The 12,500-nt window shown below is 44.8% G+C and overlaps 1 protein-coding gene and 1 long non-coding RNA gene across 2 annotated transcripts in view; both read left to right on the top strand.

The window, feature by feature from the left end:
* LOC124021738 (polycystin-1-like) overlaps positions 1-12,500 on the top strand; it is a gene marked incomplete at its 3' end in the record, with an annotated part of 147,470 nt that overhangs the window by 6,829 nt on the left and 128,141 nt on the right.
* Positions 1,188-2,537, top strand: LOC124021739. The gene is made up of 3 exons (XR_006836303.1): positions 1,188-1,746; positions 1,851-2,242; positions 2,329-2,537. It is a non-coding gene; the product is annotated as an uncharacterized LOC124021739 (long non-coding RNA).

The following is a 12,500-nucleotide window of genomic DNA, read 5'->3' on the forward strand; positions in this document are numbered from 1 at the left end:
GACCTAGGTCATAATCACCAGTCTTCTGTTATGGACCTGTCACAGGGCTCCAAGCTGACCTAGGTCATAATCACCAGTCTTCTGTTATGGACCTGTCACAGGGCTCCAAGCTGACCTAGGTCATAATCACCAGTCTTCTGTTATGGACCTGTCACAGGGCTCCAAGCTGACCTAGTTCATAATCACCAGTCTTCTGTTATGGACCTGTCACTGGGCTCCAAGCTGACCTAGGTCATAATCACCAGTCTTCTGTTATGGACCTGTCACAGGGCTCCAAGCTGACCTAGGTCATAATCACCAGTCTTCTGTTATGGACCTGTCACAGGGCTCCAAGCTGACCTAGGTCATAATCACCAGTCTTCTGTTATGGACCTGTCACAGGGCTCCAAGCTGACCTAGGTCATAATCACCAGTCTTCTGTTATGGACCTGTCACAGGGTTCCAAGCTGACCTAGGTCATAATCACCAGTCTTCTGTTATGGACCTGTCACAGGGTTCCAAGCTGACCTAGGTCATAATCACCAGTCTTCTGTTATGGACCTGTCACAGGGTTCCAAGCTGACCTAGGTCATAATCACCAGTCTTCTGTTATGGACCTGTCACAGGGTTCCAAGCTGACCTAGGTCATAATCACCAGTCTTCTGTTATGGACCTGTCACAGGGTTCCAAGCTGACCTAGGTCATAATCACCAGTCTTCTGTTATGGACTTCTGGTCACAGGGCTCCAAGCTGACCTAGGTCATAATCACCAGTCTTCTGTTATGGACCTGTCACAGGGTTCCAAGCTGACCTAGGTCATAATCACCAGTCTTCTGTTATGGACCTGTCACAGGGTTCCAAGCTGACCTAGGTCATAATCACCAGTCTTCTGTTATGGACCTGTCACAGGGTTCCAAGCTGACCTAGGTCATAATCACCAGTCTTCTGTTATGGACCTGTCACAGGGTTCCAAGCTGACCTAGGTCATAATCACCAGTCTTCTGTTATGGACCTGTCACAGGGTTCCAAGCTGACCTAGGTCATAATCACCAGTCTTCTGTTATGGACCTGTCACAGGGTTCCAAGCTGACCTAGGTCATAATCACCAGTCTTCTGTTATGGACCTGTCACAGGGCTCCAAGCTGACCTAGGTCATAATCACCAGTCTTCTGTTATGGACCTGTCACTGGGCTCCAAGCTGACCTAGGTCATAATCACCAGTCTTCTGTTATGGACCTGTCACAGGGCTCCAAGCTGACCTAGGTCATAATCACCAGTCTTCTGTTATGGACCTGTCACAGGGCTCCAAGCTGACCTAGGTCATAATCACCAGTCTTCTGTTATGGACCTGTCACAGGGCTCCAAGCTGACCTAGGTCATAATCACCAGTCTTCTGTTATGGACCTGTCACAGGGTTCCAAGCTGACCTAGGTCATAATCACCAGTCTTCTGTTATGGACCTGTCACAGGGTTCCAAGCTGACCTAGGTCATAATCACCAGTCTTCTGTTATGGACCTGTCACAGGGTTCCAAGCTGACCTAGGTCATAATCACCAGTCTTCTGTTATGGACCTGTCACAGGGTTCCAAGCTGACCTAGGTCATAATCACCAGTCTTCTGTTATGGACCTGTCACAGGGTTCCAAGCTGACCTAGGTCATAATCACCAGTCTTCTGTTATGGACCTGTCACAGGGTTCCAAGCTGACCTAGGTCATAATCACCAGTCTTCTGTTATGGACCTGTCACAGGGTTCCAAGCTGACCTAGGTCATAATCAAGTCTTCTGTTATGGACCTGTCCAGGGTTCCAAGCTGACCTAGGTCATAATCAGTCTTGTTATGGACCTGTCACAGGGTTCCAAGCTGACCTAGGTCATAATCACCAGTCTTCTGTTATGGACCTGTCACAGGGTTCCAAGCTGACCTAGGTCATAATCACCAGTCTTCTGTTATGGACCTGTCACAGGGTTCCAAGCTGACCTAGGTCATAATCACCAGTCTTCTGTTATGGACCTGTCACAGGGTTCCAAGCTGACCTAGGTCATAATCACCAGTCTTCTGTTATGGACCTGTCACAGGGTTCCAAGCTGACCTAGGTCATAATCACCAGTCTTCTGTTATGGACCTGTCACAGGGTTCCAAGCTGACCTAGGTCATAATCACCAGTCTTCTGTTATGGACCTGTCACAGGGTTCCAAGCTGACCTAGGTCATAATCACCAGTCTTCTGTTATGGACCTGTCACAGGGTTCCAAGCTGACCTAGGTCATAATCAGTCTTCATGGTCTTCTGACCTGTCATAATACCAGTCTTCTGTTATGGACCTGTCACAGGGTTCCAAGCTGACCTAGGTCATAATCACCAGTCTTCTGTTATGGACCTGTCACAGGGTTCCAAGCTGACCTAGGTCATAATCACCAGTCTTCTGTTATGGACCTGTCACAGGGTTCCAAGCTGACCTAGGTCATAATCACCAGTCTTCTGTTATGGACCTGTCACAGGGCTCCAAGCTGACCTAGGTCATAATCACCAGTCTTCTGTTATGGACCTGTCACAGGGCTCCAAGCTGACCTAGGTCATAATCACCAGTCTTCTGACCTGTCACAGGGCTCCAAGCTCAGGTCATAATCACCAGTCTTCTGTTATGGACCTGTCACAGGGCTCCAAGCTGACCTAGGTCATAATCACCAGTCTTCTGTTATGGACCTGTCACAGGGCTCCAAGCTGACCTAGGTCATAATCACCAGTCTTCTGTTATGGACCTGTCACAGGGCTCCAAGCTGACCTAGGTCATAATCACCAGTCTTCTGTTATGGACCTGTCACAGGGCTCCAAGCTGACCTAGGTCATAATCACCAGTCTTCTGTTATGGACCTGTCACAGGGCTCCAAGCTGACCTAGGTCATAATCACCAGTCTTCTGTTATGGACCTGTCACAGGGCTCCAAGCTGACCTAGGTCATAATCACCAGTCTTCTGTTATGGACCTGTCACAGGGCTCCAAGCTGACCTAGGTCATAATCACCAGTCTTCTGTTATGGACCTGTCACAGGGTTCCAAGCTGACCTAGGTCATAATCACCAGTCTTCTGTTATGGACCTGTCACAGGGCTCCAAGCTGACCTAGGTCATAATCACCAGTCTTCTGTTATGGACCTGTCACAGGGTTCCAAGCTGACCTAGGTCATAATCACCAGTCTTCTGTTATGGACCTGTCACAGGGTTCCAAGCTGACCTAGGTCATAATCACCAGTCTTCTGTTATGGACCTGTCACAGGGTTCCAAGCTGACCTAGGTCATAATCACCAGTCTTCTGTTATGGACCTGTCACAGGGTTCCAAGCTGACCTAGGTCATAATCACCAGTCTTCTGTTATGGACCTGTCACAGGGTTCCAAGCTGACTAGGTCATAATCACCAGTCTTCTATGGACCTGTAGGGTTCCAAGCTTTGGATAATTCTGGTGTTTGGACCTGATCACAGGGTTCCACGCACGCACGCACGCACGCACGCACGCACGCACGCACGCACGCACGCACGCACGCACGCACACACACACACACACACACACACACACACACACACACACACACACACACACACACACAGTAGCTGTAAACACACACACCTCCATTTTCCTGGCTACGGTACTGTTTTGCTTTGTGTTGTTACCAGGACAACCACGCAGCAACTATCACACCCCGGACCAGCTCAGGAGAAGTACAACTGTACACACACACACACACACACACACACACACACACACACACACACACACACACACACACACACACACACACACACACACACACACACACACACACACACACACACACACACACACACACACACACACACACACACACACACACACACACACACACACACACAGCAGGAGATGTTGTCTTATAAACAGTATTTACAGAGTAGTTAGATCTGGCAGTACACCTCGTCTCTTCAGAAGTCTAACAGATGTCATGTATAGGGACTACAGTCTCTCTCTCCCTCATCCCCCCTCTCTCCTCTCATCCCCCGCTCTCCCTCATCCCCCTCTCTCCCTCATCCCCTCTCTCTCTCCCTCATCCCCCTCTCTCTCTCCCTCATCCCTCTCTCTCTCTCTCCCTCACCCCCTCTCTCATCCCCCCCCTCTCTCCCTCATCCCCCCGCTCTCCCTCATCCCCCCCCCTCTCTCTCTCCCTCATCCCCCTCTCTCTCTCCCTCATCCCTGTCTCTCTCATCCCTCTCTTTCTCTCATCCCTCTTCCTCCTTCTATTCCCTCTATTCTTCTTTCTTCCTAATTTCCTGTTCCTCACTCCTCTTCATCCTCTTTTGTTCTCTCTCTCTTCCCCTCTCCATCTTGGTTGCGGCCTTTCTCTCACTCGAGCCTCTTCTCCCCCTTCCTCCAGTGTATCCTCATCCCTCCATCTCCTAATAGCGTAAATGTTCAGGTCAAAGAAACAAGTGATACTTTTTTCTTCATTTTTCTTTCTTTCTTACTTTCTTTCTTTCTTTCTTTCTTTCCTCCATTTTTTTAAACAAGCTGGGAAAGACTGAATCCACAGGCCATATGCCTGAAGGTTTGTTTTGTTACCATGACGACGGCAACTGATGACATCACTCACGGAAGTACAGGCATTCCACAAGGCAGTAAATAATGGGGGGAGGGGAAAGAAGGGGGGGAGAAAGAGAGAGAAGAGGGAGAGTGGGTAGAGTGTGTTTAAAGAACATAAAAAAGAGGGGAGGAAGAGTGTGGGGGACGAAGGGGGCACATATTGAACCCTTTCGATGCAACAGACCTCTAACCACTAAACCATCAAGATGCTAGAACACTGTCTAGCCCATTGATCCTTCACTGTCACTACAGTATGTTATTACAGACATGACCCTTCACTGTCACTACAGTATGTTATTACAGACATGACCCTTCACTGTCACTACAGTATGTTATTATATCATTACAGACATGACCCTTCACTGTCACTACAGTATGTCATTACAGACATGACCCTTCACTGTTACTACAGTATGTCATTACAGACATGACCCTTCACTGTCACTACAGTATGTTATTACAGACATGACCCTTCACTGTCACTACAGTATGTCATTACAGACATGACCCTTCACTGTCACTACAGTATGTTATTACAGACATGACCCTTCACTGTCACTACAGTATGTTATTACAGACATGACCCTTCACTGTCACTACAGTATGTCATTACAGACATGACCCTTCACTGTTACTACAGTATGTCATTACAGACATGACCCTTCACTGTCACTACAGTATGTCATTACAGACATGACCCTTCACTGTCACTACATTATGTCATTATATCATAACAGACATGACCCTTCACTGTCACTACAGTATGTTATTACAGACATGACCCTTCACTGTCACTACAGTATGTTATTACAGACATGACCCTTCACTGTTACTACAGTATGTTATTACAGACATGACCCTTCACTGTTACTACAGTATGTTATTACAGACATGACCCTTCACTGTCACTACATTATGTCATTATATCATAACAGACATGACCCTTCACTGTCACTACAGTATGTTATTACAGACATGACCCTTCACTGTCACTACAGTATGTTATTACAGACATGACCCTTCACTGTTACCACAGTATGTCATTATGTCATTATGTTATTACAGACATGACCCTTCACTGTCACTACAGTATGTTATTACAGACATGACCCTTCACTGTCACTACAGTGTGTCATTACAGACATGACCCTTCACTGTTACTACAGTATGTTATTACAGACATGACCTTTCACTATCACTACAGTATGTTATTACAGACATGACCCTTCACTGTTACTACAGTATGTCATTACAGACATGACCCTTCACTGTCACTACAGTATTTTATTACAGACATGACCCTTCACTGTCACTACAGTATGTTATTACAGACATGACCCTTCACTGTCACTACAGTATGTCATTACAGACATGACCCTTCACTGTTACTACAGTATGTCATTACAGACATGACCCTTCACTGTTACTACAGTATGTCATTACAGACATGACCCTTCACTGTTACTACAGTATGTTATTACAGACATGACCCTTCACTGCCACTACAGTATGTTATTACAGACATGACCCTTCACTGTTACTACAGTATGTTATTACAGACATGACCCTTCACTGTCACTACAGTATGTCATTACAGACATGACCCTTCACTGTCACTACAGTATGTTATTACAGACATGACCCTTCACTGTTACTACAGTATGTTATTACAGACATGACCCTTCACTGTCACTACAGTATGTTATTACAGACATGACCCTTCACTGTTACTACAGTATGTCATTACAGCACATGACCCTTCACTGTCACTACAGTATGTTATTACAGACATGACCCTTCACTGTCACTACAGTATGTCATTACAGACATGACCCTTCACTGTTACTACAGTATGTTATTACAGACATGACCCTTCACTGTCACTACAGTATGTCATTATATCATTACAGACATGACCCTTCACTGTTACTACAGTATGTTATTACAGACATGACCCTTCACTGTCACTACAGTATGTCATTACAGACATGACCCTTCACTGTACTACAGTATGTTATTACAGACATGACCCTTATGTTATTACAGACATGACCCTTCACTGTCACTACAGTATTATTACAGACATGACCCTTCACTGTCACTACAGTATGTTATTACAGACATGACCCTTCACTGTCACTACAGTATGTCATTATATTACAGACATGACCCTTCACTGTTACTACAGTCATACAGTATGTCATTACAGACATGACCCTTCACTGTCACTACAGTATGTTATTACAGACATGACCCTTCACTGTCACTACAGTATGTCATTACAGACATGACCCTTCACTGTTACTACAGTATGTTATTACAGACATGACCCTTCACTGTTACTACAGTATGTTATTACAGACATGACCCTTCACTGTCACTACAGTATGTTATTACAGACATGACCCTTCACTGTTACTACAGTATGTCATTACAGACATGACCCTTCACTGTCACTACAGTATGTTATTACAGACATGACCCTTCACTGTCACTACAGTATGTTATTACAGACATGACCCTTCACTGTTACTACAGTATGTCATTACAGACATGACCCTTCACTGTACTACAGTATGTTATTACAGACATGACCCTTCACTGTCACTACAGTATGTTATTACAGACATGACCCTTCACTGTCACTACAGTATGTTATTACAGACATGACCCTTCACTGTCACTACAGTATGTCATTACAGACATGACCCTTCACTGTCACTACAGTATGTTATTATATCATTACAGACATGACCCTTCACTGTCACTACAGTATGTTATTACAGACATGACCCTTCACTGTTACTACAGTATGTTATTACAGACATGACCCTTCACTGTCACTACAGTATGTTATTACAGACATGACCCTTCACTGTCACTACAGTATGTTATTACAGACATGACCCTTCACTGTCACTACAGTATGTCATTATATCATTACAGACATGACCCTTCACTGTCACTACAGTATGTTATTACAGACATGACCCTTCACTGTCACTACAGTATGTTATTACAGACATGACCCTTCACTGTCACTACAGTATGTTATTACAGACATGACCCTTCACTGTTACTACAGTATGTTATTACAGACATGACCCTTCACTGTTACTACAGTATGTTATTACAGACATGACCCTTCACTGTCACTACAGTATGTTATTACAGACATGACCCTTCACTGTTACTACAGTATGTCATTACAGCCCATGACCCTTCACTGTCACTACAGTATGTTATTACAGACATGACCCTTCACTGTCACTACAGTATGTTATTACAGACATGACCCTTCACTGTTACTACAGTATGTTATTACAGACATGACCCTTCACTGTCACTACAGTATGTTATTACAGACATGACCCTTCACTGTTACTACAGTATGTCATTACAGCCCATGACCCTTCACTGTTACTACAGTATGTCATTACAGACATGACCCTTCACTGTCACTACAGTATGTCATTATATCATTACAGACATGACCCTTCACTGTTACTACAGTATGTCATTACAGACATGACCCTTCACTGTACTACAGTATGTTATTACAGACATGACCCTTCACTGTCACTACATTATTACAGACATGACCCTTCACTGTCACTACAGTATGTCATTATATCATTACAGACATGACCCTTCACTGTTACTACAGTATGTCATTACAGACATGACCCTTCACTGTACTACAGTATGTTATTACAGACATGACCCTTCACTGTCACTACATTATGTCATTATATCATTACAGACATGACCCTTCACTGTACTACAGTATGTCATTATATCATTACAGACATGACCCTTCACTGTTACTACAGTATGTCATTATATCATTACAGACATGACCCTTCACTGTCACTACAGTATGTTATTACAGACATGACCCTTCACTGTTACTACAGTATGTCATTACAGACATGACCCTTCACTGTACTACAGTATGTTATTACAGACATGACCCTTCACTGTCACTACAGTATGTCATTATATCATTACAGACATGACCCTTCACTGTTACTACAGTATGTCATTACAGACATGACCCTTCACTGTACTACAGTATGTTATTACAGACATGACCCTTCACTGTCACTACATTATTACAGACATGACCCTTCACTGTCACTACAGTATGTCATTACAGACATGACCCTTCACTGTCACTACAGTATGTCATTATATCATTACAGACATGACCCTTCACTGTTACTACAGTATGTTATTACAGACATGACCCTTCACTGTTACTACAGTATGTTATTACAGACATGACCCTTCACTGTTACTACAGTATGTTATTACAGACATGACCCTTCACTGTTACTACAGTATGTTATTACAGACATGACCCTTCACTGTCACTACAGTATGTTATTACAGACATGACCCTTCACTGCCACTACAGTATGTTATTACAGACATGACCCTTCACTGTTACTACAGTATGTTATTACAGACATGACCCTTCACTGTCACTACAGTATGTCATTACAGCCATGACCCTTCACTGTTACTACAGTATGTTATTACAGACATGACCCTTCACTGTCACTACATTATTACAGTGGACATAACACCACAGACAGCTGTAATGGTTAACTGGTGCTAGTTAAACAGAATAATCTGGGTTCATCATTTACCGACTCAGTGTAGACATTTCTCTGTGTGTGTGTGTGTGTGTGTGTGTGTGTGTGTGTGTGTGTGTGTGTGTGTGTGTGTGTGTGTGTGTGTGTGTGTGTGTGTGTGTGTGTGTGTGTGTGTGTGTGTGTGTGTGTGTGTGTGTGTGTGTGTGTGTGTGTGTGTGTGTGTGTGTGTGTGTGTGTGTGTGTGTGTGTGTGTGTGTGTGTGTGTGAGATAGTCTTTGACTCTGAGCTCTCTTACACACAAACACAAAGCAGATATTTTACTATACTTGTGGGGACCTAAATTGTATTTCCCTTCAAGATCCTATTTACCTTTACCCCTAACCGTAAACCTAACCGTAAACCTAACTGTAATTGTAACCCCTAACCGTAAACCTTACCGTAATTGTAATCCCTAACCGTAAACCTAACCGTAATTGTAACCCCTAACCGTAAACCTAACTGTAATTGTTATCCCTAACCGTAATTGTAACCCCTAACCGTAAACCTAACTGTAATTGTAATCCCTAACTGTAAACCTAACCGTAATTGTAAACCCTAACCGTAAACCTAACCGTAATTGTAACCCCTAACCGTAATTGTAACCCCTAACTGTAAACCTAACCGTAATTGTAACCCCTAACTGTAAACCTAACCGTAATTGTAACCCCTAACTGTAAACCTAACCGTAATTGTAACCCCTAACTGTAAACCTAACCATAATTGTAATCCCTAACCGTAAACCTAACCGTAATTGTAACCCCTAACTGTAAACCTAACCATAATTGTAATCCCTAACCGTAAACCTAACTGTAATTGTAACCCCTAACCGTAAACCTTACCGTAATTGTAATCCCTAACCGTAAACCTAACCGTAATTGTAACCCCTAACCGTAAACCTAACTGTAATTGTTATCCCTAACCGTAATTGTAACCCCTAACCGTAAACCTAACTGTAATTGTAATCCCTAACTGTAAACCTAACCGTAATTGTAAACCCTAACCGTAAACCTAACCGTAATTGTAACCCCTAACCGTAATTGTAACCCCTAACTGTAAACCTAACCGTAATTGTAACCCCTAACTGTAAACCTAACCGTAATTGTAACCCCTAACTGTAAACCTAACCGTAATTGTAACCCCTAACTGTAAACCTAACCATAATTGTAATCCCTAACCGTAAACCTAACCGTAATTGTAACCCCTAACTGTAAACCTAACCATAATTGTAATCCCTAACCGTAATTGTAACCCCTAACCGTAAACCTAACCGTAATTGTAACCCCTAACTGTAAACCTAACCATAATTGTAATCCCTAACCGTAAACCTAACTGTAATTGTTATCCCTAACCGTAAACCTAACCGTAATTGTAACCCCTAACCGTAAACCTAACCGTAATTGTAACCCCTAACTGTAAACCTAACCATAATTGTAATCCCTAACCGTAAACCTAACTGTAATTGTTATCCCTAACCATAATTGTAACCCCTAACTGTAAACCTAACCACTAAGCCTAAAATAGCTATTGTCTTCATGTGGACATGTCCCCATGATGGAGAATTTCCACAAGGACAGTAACACACACACACACACACACACACACACACACACACACACACACACACACACACACACACACACACACACACACACACACACACACACACACACACACACACACACACACACACACACACACACACACACACACACACACACACAGACACACACACACACACACACACACACACACACACACACACACACACACACACACACACACACACACACACACACACACACACACACACACACACACACACACACACACAGTGTGTGTGTTTTGTCACACTAATCCACACACACACCACACACACACACATTTATGGATACTTCATTCCTTTTTCCCATGCATGTATAATTAGCTACAGCTATTTCTAAACCAGAGACTCCACACTAATCCACACTCCTCTAGAGCTACATCAGACCCCTAGTCAGCGGAGTGTGTGTGTGTTGTCCCTAATCCACACTCCTCTAGAGCTACATCAGACCCCTAGTCAGCGGAGTGTGTGTGTTTTGTCCCTAATCCACACTCCTCTAGAGCTACATCAGACCCCTAGTCAGCGGAGTGTGTGTGTTTTGTCCCTAATCCACACTCCTCTAGAGCTACATCAAGCCCCTAGTCAGCGGAGTGTGTGTGTTTTGTCCCTAATCCACACTCCTCTAGAGCTACATCAAGCCCCTAGTCAGCGGAGTGTGTGTGTTTTGTCCCTAATCCACACTCCTCTAGAGCTACATCAGACCCCTAGTCAGCGGAGTGTGTGTGTGTGTTTGTGTGTGTTGTCCCTGGCACAATTAGGCCCTCTCTGTGCTGCTAACCTCAACCTCATGAGCTCAGAGACTGGACTTCAGCCACAACAGGAGAGGGGGAGGTGAGAGGGAAGGTGGGGGGAGGGGCGAGGGTGGGGGCGATAGGGGAGGTGGGGGAGACGGGAGGGTGGGGGAAACAGGGAGGGTGGGGGGTGCAAGACGGGAGGTGGGGGAGACAGGGTGGGTGGGGGGAGACAGGGAGGGAGAGAGAGGGTGAGGAAAAGAAGTGTGGTAGAAGAGTGAGTGAGTGGAGAGGGAATGAGAAGAGGAGGGAATAAGTTATAGGTGGAATGAAAGAGAGAGAGGACAGGTGGATGGAGAGACGTGGTTTGAGTTGGGATGACTTGGTGGTTAACTACAAAGGCCTCTTTGCCTGTTTCACTTGGAGAGAGTCAGAGAGGGAGGACAGGGGGAGAGACTCTTCACAGCTCACCACAGAGTAAATGTATGCCAACCAGACTGGACTGGAAAAACAAGACTCTCTCTCTCCTCTCCCGCCATCTCTCTCTCCTCCTCTCCCACCATCTCTCTCTTTCTCTCCCACTATCTCTCTCCCTCCTCTCCCACCATCTCTCTCCCTCCTCTCCCACTATCTCTCTCCCTCCCAACAAAGTCTCTCTCCCTCCTCTCCCACCATCTCTCTCCCTCCCAACAAAGTCTCTCTCCCTCCTCTCCCACCATCTCTCTCCCTCCCAACAAAGTCTCTCTCCCTCCTCTCCCACCATCTCTCTCCCTCCCAACAAAGTCTCTCTCCCTCCTCTCCCACCATCTCTCTCTCTCTCCCAACCAAGTCTCTCTCCCTCCTCTCCCACCATCTCTCTCCCTCCTCTCCCACCATCTCTCTCTCTCCTCTCCCACCATCTCTCTCCCTCCTCTCCCACCATCTCTCTCCCTCCTCTCCCACC

Source organism: Oncorhynchus gorbuscha, unplaced genomic scaffold (assembly GCF_021184085.1).
Source record: "Oncorhynchus gorbuscha isolate QuinsamMale2020 ecotype Even-year unplaced genomic scaffold, OgorEven_v1.0 Un_scaffold_1191, whole genome shotgun sequence".
In the NCBI taxonomy this organism is placed as follows: Eukaryota; Metazoa; Chordata; class Actinopteri; order Salmoniformes; family Salmonidae; genus Oncorhynchus; species Oncorhynchus gorbuscha.